Below are 20,734 nucleotides of genomic sequence, written 5' to 3' on the forward strand. Positions count from 1 at the left end.
GCACAATTGTAATGAGAAAGCAACCACTGAAAGTGAACCAAGCCTTCACTCAGCATTGAATCCCAGTGTGCTGTAAAAGCCAGGCTGGTTGTCAGGTGTTCTTTAAAAAACTAGGAGTTTATTTAGGCAAGATCTATTTTCAGAAAAGAGGAAAACAACTCTCTTTTTCTATGTCATCTTCAGTAACAGCACCTCTGTCTCCTTAGTGTTTGCACAGCTCTGCCAGAGAAACCCAAACTCTGCCCTGGCCAGGCTCCCCTGGCACAGACCTGTGGCACCAGTACCCCAACTCCTTTTGGGAGGCTAGGTCACATCTGTCATGACTTTTAGCCTGACTTAGCAGGTCGAGGAAAATCTGACCTGTCAGCCAGACCTTCTACAGCACTGTGCTGATTTAATAAGCCCTCCCAGAACATGAAACAACAAGAAACACAGTGCAAAGACACCCAGCTGAGGTGTGGAAACCTTCTAGCAGCCAGGGTCTTTTATTTTGCTTGGAGGGGGTTTTGGTGGGTTTTTGTTGTTATTGTTTGTTTAGTGGTTTTTTCTTTCTATTGTTCACTGTATCCTATATTCCCATTACTCTCAACCACTCTTTAGGGCAATTATACAAATAGTTTCTATAACTCTGTAATTGTATATCTGTAACCATTCCAGGTAAAAATTCTCCCAACTCTTTTTAAGCAAAAGATCTCCCTGGCACAGGCATGCAGATTTTTCTCCCACCCAGCTTGCCCTAGTCCACTCCTAGGTGGGGCAAGGGTGTTGCTACAAGCTGTGTAACACTGATCTTTGCTGTGGCACCTGCAGCAGCTCTACTTTGTCAGAGAGAAAAAACATTGCCGCACTCTTTGCTCCTGCCACAGAGCTTGGATATGCTCGCTTTAAAAACACAGCTGGCTCCGCACGGTCTGGTTAAAAGCCGGCCTACGATCCCAGGCTCTGGGCAGGCTTGGTTTAAGCCCCGGCAGGCAGTGTGCAATGTTTGTTTCCCTGGGAGGACAGGACCCCAGCTGCAGCACCCTGTGTGCGTGAGAGCACCCAGCGACACGCTGTCCCACACGCCGCTTCCCACGGCTCCAGTGCCGCGGCCAGCCCAGCACACGCCTCGGTCACGCTGCAGGTGCCAACACAGCATCATGCAGCAGCAAAACTGACCGCAGGCATGGACCCCACCCACGGCCAAGTGCTTCCCTCTCCTTCCCCTCACCTTGCTCAGCTTCCAGATGCACTACTGGGAAGCCTGCAAGCCGAGGTGGCTGCAGCCTCTTGGAGAAGAAGGTGACCCCTTTCCTGCATGCTTCAATCAGCCCCATTCTCTACCTTGTGCTGCCTGTCCTCTGCATTAACCCCCTTTCTGGAAACGTGAGGTTACAGACTTTACCTGTGCTTTCAGATTTGGTTTTTTGGCCCCTAAAATGAAAGCAGTTGTGGGAGGAATAAGACTTGAGCTGAACTTTACTGCCTAACGTATGATAAATTATTTGTCTGTGCATCTCCCTTCATTTCATGTGAAAGCAGCTCTATGCTCTCAGCTCACAGCCAACTTGGTTGGCTTTATTTAATCTGCTTAATGAATTGATGGGTAACAGAACTTTTGTGCCCACAGATGAGACATAAATCTCTTACTAATCAAAAAGCTTACAACCCCCCCAAGCTTTTTAATACGTGCCTTTCCAGGGCCATCATACTGCCACCACTAAAACCCTTGTAAGTGATAAATAAGAGGCTTTTGTTTCAGTTACATGCTAATGCAGTAAACATAAGAGCAAAAGAGGAAAAAGATCAATTTTGCAAAAGAAAGTGGCTTGTATTATGCTTAAATAGCTCTGCTTGTGATACAAACACCAGGCCAGTGTAAAAGCTGTGTCTTAGTGCAAGAGGCACTTTGCTCTTACATCCAAGTGATTTAGGCTACATAGCACAAATGCAAATAAATATGCAGGGACACCTTTTGGTTGGTGGCATCCTGTAACAGAGGCAGAGATCTGTATACCAGAAATAGACACTCAGCACCTTGACCACATGCAGCCTGGAAACCTTAAAATAATCAAATTCCAGCCCATATTTCAAACCTGCTGAGCCCCCAGAACCCCAGAGTCCCTTCCTCTGGTGCTGGAGATGCCTTGCATTCTCACAGCCTTTTGCAGGGAGAATGACAAGAAAGCTCTTACCAGTGGCTACTTACAGCTCAGACCAGTGGCTACTTTTGAAAACCTGGTTGCAAGACGCTCATCGCAGGTCACTTGCCACACAGGAGCTGAGCAGAATGAAAACCTTGAACCAGCCAGAAATTGCTGTTGTCCCTGATAAGCACAACAACAGCACTGCATCGTTTACTACAGATTTCCTGCAGCCACTGCCAAATATGGCACTTTGGGGACATTTATTTTAAGCGTCATTGTTCTCTGTGCATTAACATATGCTCCAGTCAAACCCTTTATTCATCATTGCCAGATATGATGAGCCTTGTTAGAGCCCCAATTAAAGAGTCTTGAAAGCACTGCCTTAATTTATAACCAGGAAAAGAAAAACAGATTTTAATAAATATAAGGAACCTGAAACCAGTCAAAATCCCTTTCCTGATAAGCATATCTGACTTGGCTTTTAGCTCTTCAAGAAAACACAAAGTCCCTCGTGGGACTGTACCAAGCAGCTGAGATGAGACATGGACAGCCCCTGTTGCCACTCTCCCAGGAAGGGACATGAAGTCCCCCAGGATTCACAAGGCATCCTCACCATTCCTCACGTCTGCAAGGGGAAGCTTTATCAAGCCACCTTTTCTTGAGGGCAGATGAGCTTGCTGAAGTTTGTAAGGCAGTAAATCCTCGACTGAGGCAATACCATTTTAAATTGCTTGAAGCATCAAGGCTCCAGGCAATCAAAGTTATTTTATCAGTTAGACTAAAATTACTAGAGAAAACTGAGGCACAGGACATCCTCCCTTTCCCAGCGCAGCCTCCAGCACTTTAAAGTTCAATAACATGAAGTCCTCCTGAAAAACTCACATTCACAGGATCCAAATGCCTCACCTCAGGTCACTTGGCAAATTTCACTAACAGCCCTGGGACTCATCACCCTGAGTGACAGGTCCAAATTCTGCATGCAATTCCATTTGTGTGCACATGAAAAGCCCCATAAACCACCACAGCTAATATCAGCCTAAGGGAGGGAAATCTAGTTAATAGTGCATTAAAAAGTTAAATTCCATTATTAATGAAAATACGTCCATCAGAGCAATTATGCAGCACCCTTAGAGAAAGCTGCCAGGAGACAGAGCACAAGCAGAAGCAGAGCTGGCACTAGGGTGTCTGTGTATGGACTGGCTGAGCTGCTGCCACCCTGCACCTACTGCAACCTCCCCAGGTAGAAAATACAATTGCAAACATCACTTCTGTAGCTAATTACTGATCTGCAGCAGCAGGCTAATAAAAGGCCTTGTGTAGAGGAAGAAAAAGAGACATTTGGTGCTTATAGAATTAAAATTCTCCACTCTGGGGGAATGTGGGATAAATAAACCAATTTCATGCAGAAGCCTAAGTGCTGAGAAAGAAAAATTCGACACAGAGGCTGAAAAACGATTTGGGGTTAATTAACATCCATGAGTCAAAGCTTGCCTGACAGCATGAGCAGGGATGGCACAGCCTCCGAGTTAAGCCAGAGCACTGCACAGCAGCCCTCCACTACCTGCCAAGTCCTGCACCAAAGCAGCATACACATCGAAATCCTAAGCAATTCTTTATTCAATATTCCTCCTCCGTAGAGAAAAGGGACATATCTAGTGGAACACTTCAACAGTACTTTGCATGTTCATTTCACAATGAAGTGTTTTTAGAACTAGTGACTGGTGGCACCACATGTTTCCCCTTCTCTTCCACCTTTCTTGGGTGTCCAGGCAAAACCAAAGTCTCCATAATCTGGTGCTAAAAGCATAAGTTCCACTACGGGACTAAAAGAAACAAAAACAATGGCTATGTGGGACAGTGACAGATCAAGAAATAACTGGCATTACGTCTTGTTGCAAAACCCTTCTGAGTGAGGTATAATAAAAGCTGGCTTTGCAGTTGTTTGATTTTCACACTAATGAACAAATTAAAGTTTATTTCTATCATCTTTAACATTCATAGTGGCAGGCAGCTGAGGAAGCACTTGAGTTTTCAATGCATCAGCTTATAAGCATGTATGCAATTTTTATGGCTAAGCATTATGTCTCATACTGTTACTTGTGATCGGACCAGCTTTATGTTTTTCCTCTCTCAATGTGAAGAGTGTAGCTCTGAGGAGTTTTTGTCGAGCAGGTTGTGAACAAAATTGAAATAACCACAGCAAATTAATTGGCAGAGACAGAAAAGCTCCCTGGGGTGCTACAAAATGATGAAGAGACTACAAAACTTCCTAGAGGACAATAAAGATGTACATATATGACCAGGTATTCCTCAGCCTTGTGTCCTATAAAGGTGGTTGTGAAAGCTGCAGTCCTGCAGGTTTTCAGTCTGACCTTAGTACAAGTGCAAAAATTAAGAGGTGGGCATGGAAAAACCTGCCAGTCAGGAGAACCACCACCATCCTGCTTTGGATCATGACTCCCGTTGCGCAGCAGCCCTTGGAGTCACCTGGGACCCACTCTGCTGACGTGCAAACACTGATCTCTGACCCGACAATGTTTCCCTGAAATGGCAACAACATCAGGAAGGTGCGATCAGGGGGATTCAGGTCTCTGCTTCTCTCAAGATGACCCCTGAAATGCTTAGCTCGTGATGTTATTAGCATCAGCAAGCAAGGAAGCCAGCCAAGAGCAAAATGTATTTTATCTTTCCATCAGCAGTTGAAGTGGGCCAGCGTTCAACAGCACAGTGTGCCAGCATTTCTTCGAACGCCAAATCCACCCTCCAAACTCCGGCTGCAGAGGGAACAAGGCTGAACGCCGCAGCTTCTACGTTTCAACGTCAAGCACTGCTCAAGGCAGTAACCAGATATTGCCTCTACATTACACACACAGATGAAGTTTTCCTACTCTGGGCCAATTTTCACCATCAAGAAGAACAGGCTACTCGAGTCAAATTCTGATAGACCAAGAGGGAGCGGGAGCCTGCCCGTGTCTCTCTGCGATGGTTTAACCCAGATCAAGGCACATCAGGCCAGTCCCAGCTACATGCAGTGTTTGCAGTTGGGAGGCACAAAAGCACAAGTTCACTGCTTTAGAAAACTAATCTGCTTCTATCTAAAAAAGAAACAAGCAATCTTCATAAAAATAGATGAAATTGGGATTTTCCATGGGATAGCACAGGACATGGAAAGGACTCCTCGCACCAGTGAGACTATTACCATCTTTCACCAATAGACTGATCCAAATGGTGCTTCTGCTGAGCAATTCAGTGCACAGACCCCAACCCCACCTGTATCTGGTCTCTATGGAGCTGTGCAAGTGAGGAGAGGACATCCTGTGGAATTTATCTCCCATAGCTGTAAAGCCTTCAAACCAACTGGCACCCTTTAAATACAGCTCTGCAACACCTAGCAACTATTTTACTGGTAACACCCTCATCACAAAAGCCCTGACACGTTTACTGGCCTGGAGCAGAGCAGATCCCGAGCAGCACTCCAGCACCTGAGACGGGAGATATTCCCACTGCAGCCATCAAGGACAGATGTCCTGTGCCTGGCAGCTCACACCAGCCTACACAGAGGGGCTGCATTTTGCACACACACCAAAGGAAAAAGCAGGAGAGTCCTCCACAGGTTACATGCTCTAAGAAGTGTACGCAGGCAGCCCTCAGGCACTGCACGCTTCAGCCTCAATGAGCTTTAAGCCTTTAAACACACACCAGAAGTGCTGCTGCTCAGAGGCTACAGGCCATATATCATGCACTAAATGACTTAGTACCCTTTTTGTCTCAACAGAACTGTCACTTCACGTTGTAAGAGCAAAAGAGCCAGGTAATGCAGGTTTTTTGAGTGCTTATAGTCTGCAATAAAGGTCCATGTTTATGAACCCACGATCCTGAACAAAACATAGCATAATCACCCTTTCCATTCCCAAAGAAAAACAAAGAAACTTTCATCTCTGCAAAAGTACTGAAAGCGGTTCATTTAGGAGGCTTATTTTGTTTAGAAAGCCTCTTTTAGCTTTTCCAGACTTCTCAGCTATAGTACATTTTTCTTTAATTAGTTTAGCTCAACCAGCAAAGAGCAGGAGTTGAGCAACAAGGGTCTGCACATAAAAGCATTTGAAATCTCTGGCTGGCTAATACAGTCTAAATATACACTGCAATCTGCCTGTCAGACTTATTAGAGGGCAGCATTGTGTTCTGTATACTACATTACTATTACTGTGTTTTCCAGGAGAGTGAGTTATCCACTGATAGTGATTTCATGTGGGTAAATGAGGCTGCTAGGTTTGGTTCGTTAGCATCTTTTCTGCAGCCACCAGCATTTAAATTAGAGATTCTCCTGGACCATACAAAGGAATGAGTGTTTACTCAAGTGTTTCACCAGCTTGTCAACACAAGGACCTCTCATACATCCCACACTCCTGCCTTTGCTGAGGCTTGTAGAAGCTACAGAAACAGGTACCTCAGACCTGAGCAGCTCCTGACAGAGAGAGAATTCAATCCCCACATTTCATGGCAGGAGATATCCCGATACAACCTTTGAAGCAGACCAAAACAAATATCAAGTATTGTTTGGGTGCAGGTTGCCATGCTAACTGCCCTGTGAGCACTTCTGGATTTCCCATCAAAATCTCAGACTCACTTCTGCCCTCAGACCCAGTCAAGGGGCTGGCACAGCTCCTGCTGCCCTGCCTAGAGCCCATTTTGGTCAACAGTGCAGGGCTATGGGGAAGCCTCCCAGGCCCCAGGGAGCACAGTGCTGGGATGCTCAGGGCTGACATTACCTTTGTAGCCTCCTGAACCACCAGCCTCCCTCCAGCATCCAGCTTGGTTATTTCTACTGCCCCAAAACCCCACACAGCCAACAACACAAGGTGAGATGCAGGCAGTGCTCAGCATATGAAACACTGCAGGCAAACTCAAGGCAAATAGAGGGGCAAAGAAAAATGGTTTTATCTCCTCTGCTGGCTTGTCTGGCAGTAGGGAGAAGAGAGGGAGGATCCTTCTGCTCAGGCTTTGTCCCCATCTCCAAGACTTCCTCCATGTTGAGTCATTCGCACTTGCATGAAGCAACATTGAAGTCAGTGATAGGACTGGGTAGGGAGAAGGGAGAACTTTGTGACAGGATGTGACATGGTACAAAACCACGTGTGAGAGCAAACAGGCTGCTGGTGGGAACAGGAACATAGGCATATGGCAAAATCCAGTTCCTGGAATGATTTATTAGACAAAAATAATCTTAAAGGTTGCTTTAAATTCAGTGTTTTAATGCCCTTCTGCTCTCTTAGTGAGGCAATTAGCTGGCTATACACTAGATTAGAAAACTGAATTCCTTTCACATACAGAACATGTGAAATAGTGCTAGTTGTGACTCAAAGCCCCTTCCACAATGTCTTTTAAAAGGCAATATGTGTTTGGGTAAGTAGCTGGTGTATTCCCAAGGAAAGTTTATTTCACCAGTGCTCCCCATGTCGTCAGCTAATTTTAGAAGCACTGCAGCTATGCGTGGTGTCGTGGTAATTGTGGCTGGTGTGCAGAAAGCACAAAGGAGCAATAGCCATAAAACTGCTTTTCACTACCACTTCACAGCAAAGGTTCTCAGAGCACTGCAGTTATTTGCACCTTCACAGCTCCACAATTTATCAGTCATTTCACAGTCATGGAAATCCAGGCAGAGATGAAGTGAGGCAGGCATGAAAGACTCAGGAGAACTCCCCTTTCCCAGAGAGGGGCTCATTCCTGCCTGGACAGAGCACTGAGTCAGCACTCAAACTCCACTAACATCAAACAGAGAGCTGGGGTACAAATTACAGGCAAATAATTGGTCTTTAATTTTAAAAAAATGCCTTAGCATAGACAGAGAACCCCTATATTTAAAGGTTTAAGCTTTTGAAAGAACTTCAGGGGCAGGACAGGGAGGCTCTGTACACCAGGTCCATACATCTAATGAGACAATAATTAAACATCTAATTTTCTAATCATGCTTTTGACCTGGTGAGCAGTGCTCTGGGTTAAAAGCACCCTCAAACCTACGGATGCAAAATAAAACCTGCTTAGCATGGACAGCAGCCCTTCAATTCTGTCAGCAACAGTGAGGACAGGTGTCTGTTCTATATCATGCTTCTAGCTCAAGGATCCACCTTCTCCAACAGATTTAGATCTTCTTCAAGAATACTTGGCTTCAGCTCCAAGCTGAATCCCAAGTTTTCCAAAAATTACAGCACTGATTAGATTTATGAGATGATTAAGAGGCTTTCCAAGTCCAAAATTCAGGTAGTTATGCTGTAACAGGCTGTTCCACTAAAAACCCCTGAAGGCAAAGCCAGTTTCAGGTCTAGTTTCCAAGAACAGCATGTACTCTGAAGACACACTGCACACTGCAAGGTGTGCCTGCCACAGCACCTTCAGGAAGTCACACCTACAGTCACATGCCATCAGCTGCTGTGGGGCTGATGGACCCGACCTCTACAGCCCTTACACAGCTGCAGTAACTGCAGCATCTCGGACTTCAGTCTATCTATGAATTATCCAAAGCAAAGCTCAGCCAGCACCTGCAGCAGTGACTGACCCACACAACTGGACCATCACAGCCACAGCAAGATGTGCCCTCACACAGCACCAAAAGCCTACTTGGGGATGTATCAGAGAGACAAGTGAGCCTCAAAGCACTGAACTAGGGATGTATAGCAGGCTAAGCAAGAACTGAGTAAAACTCAGCACAGACTGCAAAACCAGCTTGAAAAACCTGGTGGCCCTAACAAGGCCTCTGAGCTGCTGCTGCTGCCACAAGAGGCAGCTGTGATGGAATAAACTGAGGTGTAGCATCATGATGATGCAGGGTAAACGTGCCCTGCAGACCGTCAGCTGCACCAGCAGCAGAAAACCCTCCTTTGGCTGCAAATGGCTCTGAAAAAGTAATTAGTTTTCCCCAAGTTATTAGGAAAGTGAGTAACTGTGCGCACAATTACAGCAGTGCTGTAGACACTGCGCTCCAAATGAGGGAAAGGCAAAGCTGAAAAGAGATTTGTTTGCAGCTGTAATTGTTCTCTGTCCTTACTTTGCTCAAGCAGCTACAATTATTAATCCATAAATTCAACATCAAAAGCTAAGATAACTAAATAGAGGCAAGGTCAGATGGAAAAAATAATCTAATCTTTTACATTACATTAATTTTTTTCCAGCTGAGATGGCTTTCTTTCTGAGCTGATATCAAGAGCATACATATTTTAAGTAAGTCCCACTGGCCACACATGCCATCAGCAGAGTGCAGCATAGCAAAAAGTAATTGAAGTAATTGTTTTTAAGGACAAAGCATATTCACTTTAACCAAAATAACAGTTTATGTAGCTGAAAAGAAATCAGATATAAAACTCCACAATGAATTTATTTCCCTGCTACAAGTAATTCTTTAGATTCTTTTCTGTGAAAAGAGATGCTCAAGAGTTTAGAAGGGAGGTGAGCCCTGGATGACATTACCTGTGTTGTGGATCAAAGCAGCTGGGTAGAAAAAAGCCCTATTGATACTAAAGCCTGCCCACAGGGAAAAAGCCTGCCCACAGGAAAAACACAGACACAGACTCCAAGACCTATGCTCAACTACAGTGTTGAGGACAGGAAAGTATTCTTAGCCTGGAGACAAAAATAAATTAATATAATTACTCCAAACAACAAGAAAAAGTTTATTACAAAACAGAAGAGAAATATGTCTTTGTCAACAAAAGCAAAATAGTTTAATTCCTCCTACATTCTAGTTCAAAAGAAAAGTGAAGAAAAGTAAAGAAAGGAGAAGCTAAGAGAAAAAAAACCCCAAAAAATACAACCACCTTTTCCTCACAAATCCTAAACTGGAAACTGTTTCAAAACATTAAAAGCTTTTCAAGTAGCACAGCATCTGGGACCCTTTCACACTGAAATCACATTAGCACATCTCTTTCATAGTGCAGCCAGGTTGGTTCTCACTTCTTTAATAACTAAGCTGTAAAACCCTTTCTATCCACCAAATAAGCAAGTCTGTGCTGTTACAGAAAGACAACACTATAAGGACTACAAATCTGTCTTGTTATTTACTCCACACTGGCAGAATCCCACCAGGGATGAATTAAAATAGATCATTTTTCCACCTTTTCCAAAACGAGGACTCAGGTATTTTCAAAATCCTTTACCATTCATCTCTGCTCACAGCATGTGCAGCTTGTGAAAAAGTTCCCTTTCTCATGTGCTGCAATTAATTTTCTCTGAGGTGGACAGCAGAAAACAACAGACCCATGAGAACCTCATACTTGGTCTGCAGGGAACTGCAGCACCACATTCCAGAAGTGGCCTTGGCAGACTTGGCATGTTGCTGCATTGATTCATTGTCCTGTCAATGAATCTAACTGGATGTTTATTAACAGTGAAAACAAATACATTTTATCTTCTACACCAAGAGCTGTCTTTCTGAACAAGAGAGAAGTGTGAAGAAGCAACTGAGATATTAATATGCTTAAAATAAAAATACATGGCTGGCATCATGGTATTTGATTTAATGATTAGCACATGAGGAACATGAAATTTAACATGAAATGTGAACTGTCACAAACAATTCCAGGTTTTTTTAGATTTTTCCATTCTCAGCATAAAGATAGGCTGTATTAGATCAGTATCCTGTTTCTAGAGGGTATTAGCAGAGAGAGGGAAAGTTATCTAGGTACACATCACATATTAGCTATCTGCCCCAGTGAATATTCTTATATTCACTGATCATTTTAACACTTTTTAGAGTTTTCTGAACCAACACTTCTATGATTTGAAACACTCAGGGAACTCAGTGTTCACTAATCCCATTCACCTCTCCTTTGACAGCTGCAGCTACCCTGGGATGGATGCAGCCACTGCCACATCACCTCCGTCAGGTGAGCCCATAGCCCCTGTGGGGTAGTTCAGGGGAATTTCCTTCCTGAGCCATTTCCCAGAACAATCTCATCTCCAAAATCACCTGAAGTATCAATGATTTAGAAGCCCAGCAGAGGTGCAGGACACAGGAGTGAAGGTTCTGGCCACAGTTAGCACAGGTCTGCAGGAAGAGACTGGTGATACTCCGAGTCACCCAGTCTATCTGGGGGACTACAAACCTGCATCACCACAAAGTCACCTGCTCTGCTGACAGGACACACATCCTTGGAGCCAACAGCTGCTCCAGCAACAAGAGTTTTTGAACCTCAGTGCTGAGTGGCTTTGTGACATCAAGCACACAATAGCTTTGAGACCAACCCCAGGAGCAAATGCTCCTGCTTCCTGCTAAAGAATCCCAGTGTCAACTGTGTCTGACCAGCCCCCAAGCACGTCCCGTACACAACACTCAGCCTCCATCCTGCTCCAGCAGGAAACATCCCAAAAATCTGATCTCAAACCTTAAACATAAAAAACTACAGCTCTTGAAGGCGACCTGGATCATTTACCATAAGTCACTTCTGAGGTGACTCAAATAACATCTCCCCTGTAATGAATTCACACCCCACTGCCAACAGGGTGTCAGAGAGACTTGCTCATGGGCATGGAGTACTTTCTCCAAAGCAGACAGGAGCCATCTCTCATAAATCATCACACACCAGAGGCACCATCTGCAATAACAAATGAGATCTCTAAGGCATCTTTAAAGTCTTGGGTTTGCTACATTCAGTTTAAAGATTGTAGATGTGTCTTTGGTGGAAGAAAATATTCCAACGGCATACTACTGTGTATGCCACTATTCAGGGAATGAAGAGGTCCTGCCACACTGCTCTAATTAGTGGAGACTCGGTATCTCCAGCCCATGGCCAATTGGGGCTGCCCCCTCCACTACTGCTTTGGAAGTTTAGGGCACATTCAGATGAAGCAGACTTACAGCACAGAAAAAACAGTATAAAGCAAAAGGATAAAAAAATGCTGTTTGTGAGTGCCATCTGCACGAAACTACAATTTAAAGCATCAGTTCCCAACCACCCACAACCTGAGGCTGTTTTCCAAAGGACATCTTCCCTTTTGCAGGTACAATGTGTGCTTGGCAACACCTGCAGTTACTCTTAAGGGTTCAGACTTGCAAGTGCACCTCAGTAACAGCACTGACAAGGGTCATATTTCATTCTGTGTGTTTTTACTGATTAACAGCTACATTACAGCAGAGCGCAGAAGGCAGACAGACCTATAATACAGACTATCCAATACCACAGAACATACCAATAATACAGAACTAACAGACCCACCCATTGTGGGACATTCAGACTTACAGAGAATCTTCTGCAGCATCAAACAGGTAGGTCTAAGTACTGAGTTCATCACATCTCAGTTCTACCCAATTGAGGTGGGAGGGTCAAAATTAAAAGGGGGGGGAAATCCATGCAATTTTGAACACTTGTTTTGTCTGGCAACAACATTAGCAGTATTTGCAGTTATCCAGTGTAACAACTCCCATCTTCATTCCCATCACATCGCAGCACAGGGAGAGAATTAAAGTCGTCACATTTGCCAACAGCCCATATTGAAATCACATGGCTGCTGTATAAACTTTCAATTATGGAGGATAGAGGCTGAGGGTGGAGGAGATAATCCTTGTAAGAACTGCTTCAAAGGTAGAGTATGGATGAGATTTCAGAAAGGCTAACTTAGAAGCTGTGTGATGTGTCTGTTGTTTTGATATCAAGGTCATTCATAACAGTTAGACGTGGTTTTCACAAAGGAAGCCTTTAAAACATAATTTATTTGTTTCTACAAATATACTGATTCTAGTTATAAAAATCCCATTAATTGAGTGCCACACAAATCATCAAAGAATCCCCTCACTGTTCAAAGAATAAGACAAACAAGGCACAAGACAAACAAGGAACCCTGTTTACACCAAGCTAAGGAAACCCTAAGATCAAGCTTAACACAAAGAGACTTGAATAATTTCAGCTTTCAGTGAAAGCAAGCTGAGCATGCCTGAGTTGCTTTGCATTTGCTCCCCTGCCCCAAGGCTGTGCACTCAGTAGATGCTGTGGATTAGCTGATTTTCTCACTATGCACTGCACTGACTTGTGCATACAGGTAAACTGAAGCTACGTATTTTGGGAATAACGCACTATTCTGTCCTTGTGAAATCTGGCTTTAGCAATTAACTATGCATGGTGCTTTCATAATGCATGTACTTGGGAGGAATTTTCATTCCCACAAGCCCTCTGCACTGACAGCTTTCAAACCTTGCATGGAGTGTTCTTCAGGGTGGCAAGACAACAGGATGGCCTGCTGTCCTACCAGATCCAGGACAAGAGGAAAACTTCAGGGCTTCTGAAGCTGGCTGGCAAATATCCCAAGGGATAATAGTGCTTCACTGCATACAGCCACATCTGAGCAATTCACTGGAAGATAACACCTCTCTTTTTCAAACTTATCTATGTTTCTCAGCTAACAAGTGCTCCACCAGGGAGCCCTGTGGGGCACAGAGAACATCGACTTTGTGCAATGATGCTCCACCAACTGTTAGAGTGAGATGTACAGTTTAGTACATGAAAGGTGTTCTTCTGGGGCTCTCACTGGAAACCAACAGCAAAGCATGGATACCCAAGGAAAAATGTTGTAGCAAATAAACCTCAGATTTTTTTCCTCTGTCTCTCATATGGTTAATTTGTTTTATCTGTCTAGGCAGCAGAAGACTACAACACACCAAAGTAGCCAGAATTGCTCATTTCTGGAACTCCACTCCTCAACGGTGCTGCATGCTGGCAAAAAGTCACACAGCAGAAATGTGGAGAAATAATTGGTTTTCATGTATTTGTGAACAGCAAATAGAGAAGAAATGGAACAACTCTCAGTATTTCCTTCAGTCGATGATAGCTCAGATAAAAGATAAAGCTGAGATTTTACTCTTGTTCTTCAACAATCAAGAATTGGAAGAGAATAAAACCTGAGCTACTGCAGGGGATTTCAGCACAGAAAAACTGGAGGTCCCACATGGCTGCCACCAAAATGCCCTCCAAACATTATCGCCACCACCCAGATGACAACGTACGAACTCAAAAACGCTGTGTCCAACAATCAGCCACATGGAAGCACAGAATTAAACACACATCACCCTGGAGAAAGGGAAAGGTGATGACAAGAGACCAAAAACTAGCAATTATAAGTTTCATACAGGAAGGCCCAGAGGCAAATTTAGCTAGTAGAATTAAGAACCATATAGGTGGGTTTTAAGGCAATTAAAAATTATTCCACTGCTGTTCGAATCAGTTCCACATGGTAGGGGTCAAAAAAAATAGAAGATATTTTTAAAGCTTTTCATTGCAGAGTGGCAGTAGTTAAGTGGTGTCTGCATGTGTTACATCATCAGTTCCACACTCCTTATTCTACTACCAACTAAGCAGAATCTGAAAGTGCAGCTAATTAAACAGAACCTAAATTCAGCAGGTTTGGACGATTTGCACCACAGTTTTAGAAGAACATCCTGAAACACTCTATTATTGATATCAATCTCAAATATGGTGGGTACATGGAAGTCACAGTAGCTGGAAAAAAACCTGCTGATGTGCCAAGTATTTTAAGAATTAAATAGAAAATCCTAAGAATGATCTCCAATAAACAAGAGTGATAAAATTAATCTGTATAAGTTGGAAATTCTCCAGAACACACAGTACCTAGTATTATAGATTTTTTAAAGAGTATTAAATAATACACTTCAACATGATTTTAGTCAATAAAAAGATACCCTGGGCTTTTTATACAAAATTTTGCTTCACGCTACACAATTTGATTGAGATGAGGAAATGATATGACATGTATTAACAGATGAAAATCATTTCATGCAGTGGTGACTGAACAGTCACAGGTATACATGCATGTTCCTACTGAGGACTTGGTAGAGGCTGCTCCTTGGCCCTGCAGTGTAAATGAGTGGGAGAGAGTCTAAAATTACTACTTGTCAAGCCTGAGGATGGCAAACATTGTGGGACTGCAAAATAACTGAGAAAGGAACAACAGATCCACATGGCTAAATAAGCTCCACCAAAGAACACAGTATAGACTTCAGTACTGCCACACACACAGAGCAACACAAACAACAGGACAGCATCCTGTGAAGCCACTGATTTTGGCAGAAGCCTCATGGCCAACATGCAATTAGAGAAGCTGAGCACACTGTGCTGAAATGGTCCTGTGCTCAAGGGAAGCTCAGAGAACTTTGGATGTGGGATGCTCAAAATTAAAAATAAATCAGCATGTGGCATTAGCACTGTCAAAATCATGATAAGTTTTAATGCTTGCAATTCAAGAATACTGAAAAACTGAATCCAGTGCAAAGAACCTCCAAGAGGATGATTAAAAGACCAAAAGCTCAGCTTAGAGAAAGGCTCCAGAAGCACCATCTGTTCTCCTTAATGAAGGGAGAAGGTTAATAGGACAATCTGATCACAGTTTGCAAGTACCTACGTAAGGAACAGAAATTCGATCAAAGAGCTCTGTCCTTTAGCAAATCTGATCTAACAAGAGGTAATACAAAATTCAGACCAACTCAGGCCCAAAGTAAGATACGTTTATGATGGTTAACCAGTTAAAGCTGATGTTGCCAGTATTACCAGTATGGATACCTGTCAGAAAGGCTAAATGCAGGACAGTAAAAGCTGTCGTGGATTTTCAATCACACATTAAAAACATGACAGCACAATTTCCTCCCCCCCACTCAGAGGCAACTTTATAGCTAAAAATGAATTAATTCAGAGCAGTCAGGGAATTTTACAGCACAGACTTTACACAAGCAGTTCTGTCTGTCCCATGAGGCCCATACCACAGGAGCATCACTCTAAGGTATGGACTGTGATGTGCCACCAGTGACAGGCACTGTCATTCTGGCATCTATCAGGAATTAAAATTTTAAGACAGAAGCTTCTCTCCTGTACCATTGGCTGGCCAACATTGCCACACCAAGCTAGTATTAATTACTGTACCTCATCCCTCAGCATCTCTCACAAAATGTGACTCTAGAATAGAACATGCACATTCAGATGGAGCCTGAACTCCATGGACCTTCAGCTCAGGTCACATCCTGCAGCATCCTGAGCCATGCAGAAAGGCAACAGCTATAATGGGCATAAAGTGAAGAATCTAATCATTATTTAATCCAATCATTATTTAATTAAATATTCATTGCTTATTGTGGGGTTTTTTTGGAAGGATTGGGGGATGTGGCATTCTTTCAAATGCTCTTTGGCTCTGGAAGCTCAGGGAGCAGAGCATCAGCTGCAGGACCCCCCAGGTTGCTACTGGTTCAATAGGTTTTACTGAGATGAGCCTTTAGTATAAACACATCCCAGTTACAAGCCTGGGCAGCCCATTTAACTGCCACCTTGTTAATAACTCAGCAGTGTTAAGGAGTAAGTAGAATTACAGACTGAATTAGGTTGTAAGGGACCTTAAAAATCATCTAGTTCCAGCTAGACAGTAGAAGACGTTTCAAGCAGCACCTTCCTCTAGACCAGGTTACTCAGAACCCCATCCAGCCTGATCCTGAGCACATCCATGGGTGGGGAGTCCACCACCTCTCTGGTAATTTAAGTCCTTCAGCAGGTTTTCTTAACAAGCTCTTTGACTTCTAGGCACCAGAGGCTTGTTTCCTCAGGGCTTGCACTGCAGTGTAGTGCATGAGGAGCCTTGGACTCCCCACCTCAAGCCCAGTTCTCTCACCACATGCCATGAAAGCATTTGCAGCTCCAGCCTTTTGGTACAAACCTATTCCTCCTCTTCTGTCCCTTACATTTAAGTACAAATCAATGTTTCCTGCCCTACACACAGCATACAGACACTGTTTTTAAGGGAAACACAACTACAGAACAGAACCCAATACCACAAATCAGAAATGCAAAAAGCTGCTGGTGGATTTCTAGGAATGAGGGCCTGGGGAAGAAGGGGAGAGAGTTTGGCTAGAGGCAAAAGCAGCCTATAGAACAACCAGCAGCAGGCTGGCTATGTGCAACCGTTCATTAATTCAGTTTATAACAGCCACAGCCCAAGGCAGAGTTGAACTCCTCTCTGCACGTAGGTGCATCGTGCAGCAGCCTTCACAGCAAAGGCTCTGCTGAAAAATTCCCAGCCCTGTCCCTCTGCCGAGCCTGCTGCTCCACTCCTCATTCCTGCATGGAGCCACTGATGTTTTGGAGGGGGTGGGAGCCCGTCCCTTTCTGGCAACGCAGGCACCTCATGTAAATTCATTGAATAAATGCAGTCATTTCTCTCAGCTGATCCATCCCCACGTGCATGTGCTGAAGCTGTGCCAGACCCTCAATGCAGCCAACTCTCCCACAGTTCATCACTCCTGAAGGTGAAACTGTTCGTCACCCTTATCAGCATTTCCCCCTTTCCTTTCTCCTCCCCAACTGCCTTTTCTGAATTTCCTGGCCTTCCTTTCTCACAGGAGCCTGACTCTGCACAAGTCAAAATCAAACCCAGGCAGAGCCTTGAAAGAGACCTTGGAGAGTAAAGGACATTATAAAGTTATTTTAAGCTGAGGAAAACTGCATTTTCCCTTAGAGATTGACTTCAGTCTCTAGAGCCCTTGAATTTTTAGACTTAAATCTGTCTCCTTGATAAGGCTCCATAGTAGCTGAGACCCACAAAGAAGTTTCCAAAGCACAAGTTGGCATAAATAACTAGAAACAAAACTAGAGCATCATCACTAGATGCTCACATGAGCTCTGGCTTCTGCAGTCAGTCCATGTGAGCCTTTAGTCATCTGAAACAGCACAACCCTCAGCTCTTCATGGATGAGGAAAGCTGTGCTGGATTAGCTGGAGCCGATTCTTTCTCCCCTCTATATTTGAGTAACAACCAACGCTTAGTTCCAAGCCTGACTTGAAGAAATTACTCCAATTAAACGAGGGTCTGATGAGCAGAGCTGCAGTGTGGAGCCCACCCCACCTGCTACTGACCCCAAGCTCCATAGTCAGTCCATGTGAGCTTTTAGTCATCTGAAACAGCACAACCCTCAGCTCTTCATGGATGAGGAAAGCTGTGCTGGATTAGCTGGAGCCGATTCTTTCTCCCCTCTATATTTGAGTAACAACCAACGCTTAGTTCCAAGCCTGACTTGAAGAAATTACTCCATAGCTCCAGAGCTGCAGTGTGGAGCCCACCCCACCTGCTACTGACCCCAAGCTCCATGCAGGTCGGCAACACCCCATCACATCCCACAGGGCTGGACAGAACACAAAAAAGATTTCCTTCCTGCAAGGGATGCTTGTCACCTCTGGGTGCTGCTCTGAGCAGAACCCCCCACACTAACCATGCACATCCAGGGCTTTCAGTGGCTATTTTGCCTTGTAAAGTGTAACTACTAGAAGCTGAAAACACATGGTCGAAACAGACTTCAGAATTCACAGACTCAAAACTTTTATCCAGCTGTGGAAGCTCTATGGGCTTAAGTTTACATCATCTTCATTTTTATTAACTTCAGCAGCTGTAGAAGCCTTCTCAAACAGGAAAATGAGGGTTTGGTTCTCTGATATTAAGAACCTTGGAGAGTAAAGCAAGGGAGGTACTCAGAGCACACAGTGAGAAATCTGTCAGAAAAGATGGAAATAATCTATTATTTTAAAGAGCACACAAGCACCCAGCCAGCCAAGGAATCTTTCAATTATTAATTAGAGATGCTTCTCCGGCTTTTTTGAATTTGGAGAGGGAATGATAGAGATCTTTATCAGACTCTTTTCCAGATTCAGTTATATAGCTCTAGCTCTGTATGCGCTTCTAAAGAAATTAAACATTACTTACTTTCCAGAAGTGACTGGTGATTGAGGATGCCTTAAATTGAGACTTTGAGACCCTTGATACGGCTTTTAATTGCATTTTAAAAAGTGTGCAATCATTTATCAAATCTGTTACCTTTCAAAGCATTGTCAAGTTAATTTCTTCAAAGAGGCACTAGTTTCCGACCACCAAAAAATTTCTGTCAATACCTTGAATGTTTTCAAGGTACATTTTCACACCCAGAGCAGCAACGACAGAAGTAATCCCATGGGGACATCCATAATAATACTTTTAAAAACAGGGTGCATCAGACTTGTTCCTAAAAAAAAAAAAAAAAAAAAAAAAAAAAAAGGATCTCTACATGTCAAACCTACACAAAATTCAAACCTGAGGACAGCCAAAAATTTGGCATTACAGCTCAGATCCATTTGGTTCCCTCCCTGACTCCCTCTGCTCAGACAGGCAGTTTTTTGCATCTGCTCAGCACATGCAGCCTTGCTATGCTGCCAGAGCCAGGAGCCACACGCCCCTGCCAGTGGCAAGCAGCCCATCAGTAGCATCTCATTCCTGGGAAAGGCACAGCTTCAGACCCAGCAGAGCTCCAAACTATAGGGGAACAGACAGCCAATAGCAAAAGCAGAGAAGCTCCTTGCCTTTTTTCTCCTCATGCATTGTACAAGCTAAGCTGTCTGTCATTGGATTTTGTGGAATCAAGACTACATCACCATTTGAAAACCCAGATCCTGATTCCAGCTAAAGGTCTCCTGGTAAATCAAAGATGCTCCTTAAACATGGTGACACAGTAATTACCTGCACACAAGCTCCTCTAACAGGACACACTATGACACTAGAAGCCAAGCCACAGGCACTTCTTAGTCTGAGAGTCCAAGAGAAGCTGCTGCAGTAATTGGGTTTAACCTGCACCACAAAGCATAGCACTGCATGTCTGGGTTGGACATATTGAAGCAAATCTGTGTTTTGATCTTGTTAGCCCGAGATCAGTGTTACCTTTTCCACAAGTAAATCTAATATCTGCTAAGCTCTCTGCAGTCCTCACCCTCTAATGTGGACAGCATCAAGTCTAGCTCCCTCTGCATGTGGCTCCACCTGCATGCTTGGGGCTCAGATGTGACACACCTGCTTCAGCATTGGTAACTACACCATAACTTCTTAGTGAGATTTAGGAGGCAGTACTTGACCAGTGAATCCAGGCTGGCACTGTGTAATCGTGTGCTGCAGCTCTAAAGACACTGAAGGGAGGCAGCACATCTCCAAGGAGGAGCTGAGCCACGTGCAAAGCTTTGCAAACCACTTCTGCTTAGAGCTGCTTTGAATGGGCCACAGCCACCTCTGCCTGGCCTCCAGCTACAGGGATGAAGAGGCCTGAGCTCGCAGCAGTTCTGGAAGCTAAAGGTGTCAAAGTTTTGCCCATTTTTTTCTGTGCTCCCCTACTTCATGCATTAATAAGATCAAGCCACCACCTCCAGATTTCCCTCAGCTTTAGAGAGCTGAAACACTGCAGAAACATATAAACCATATTTGAGCTCTCTAAAGACATATTCCCTGAAGGGGGAAAAATTTCCCTAGACTGTCACACTCAGCTCCTCTATGCATCGTAACTGCTACTTGATACTTTTCAGGAGTAATGCCCTGAAGGAATGCCTGGAACCTGGACTGAAAGCACCAGTTACCAGACACAGACACCCAAAAGGGACCATGCTTCTCAAGTATTTGCAGTCTTAACAGGTAAATAAATAAAAAAAAAAAAACCCTGAGTGCACATCAAAAGCATGGTAAAGGGACAAAGCTCGATCAGGGTGTGGACAGGCAAGATTACCAGCACATCCTGAAATGCTTCCAGGAGCTTTTTCTCCTTCCCTGCCCAGCTGCCAACCCGCTGA

This window comes from Corvus brachyrhynchos, unplaced genomic scaffold, assembly GCF_000691975.1.
Source record: "Corvus brachyrhynchos isolate BGI_N302 unplaced genomic scaffold, ASM69197v1 scaffold162, whole genome shotgun sequence".
Classification (NCBI taxonomy): Eukaryota; Metazoa; Chordata; class Aves; order Passeriformes; family Corvidae; genus Corvus; species Corvus brachyrhynchos.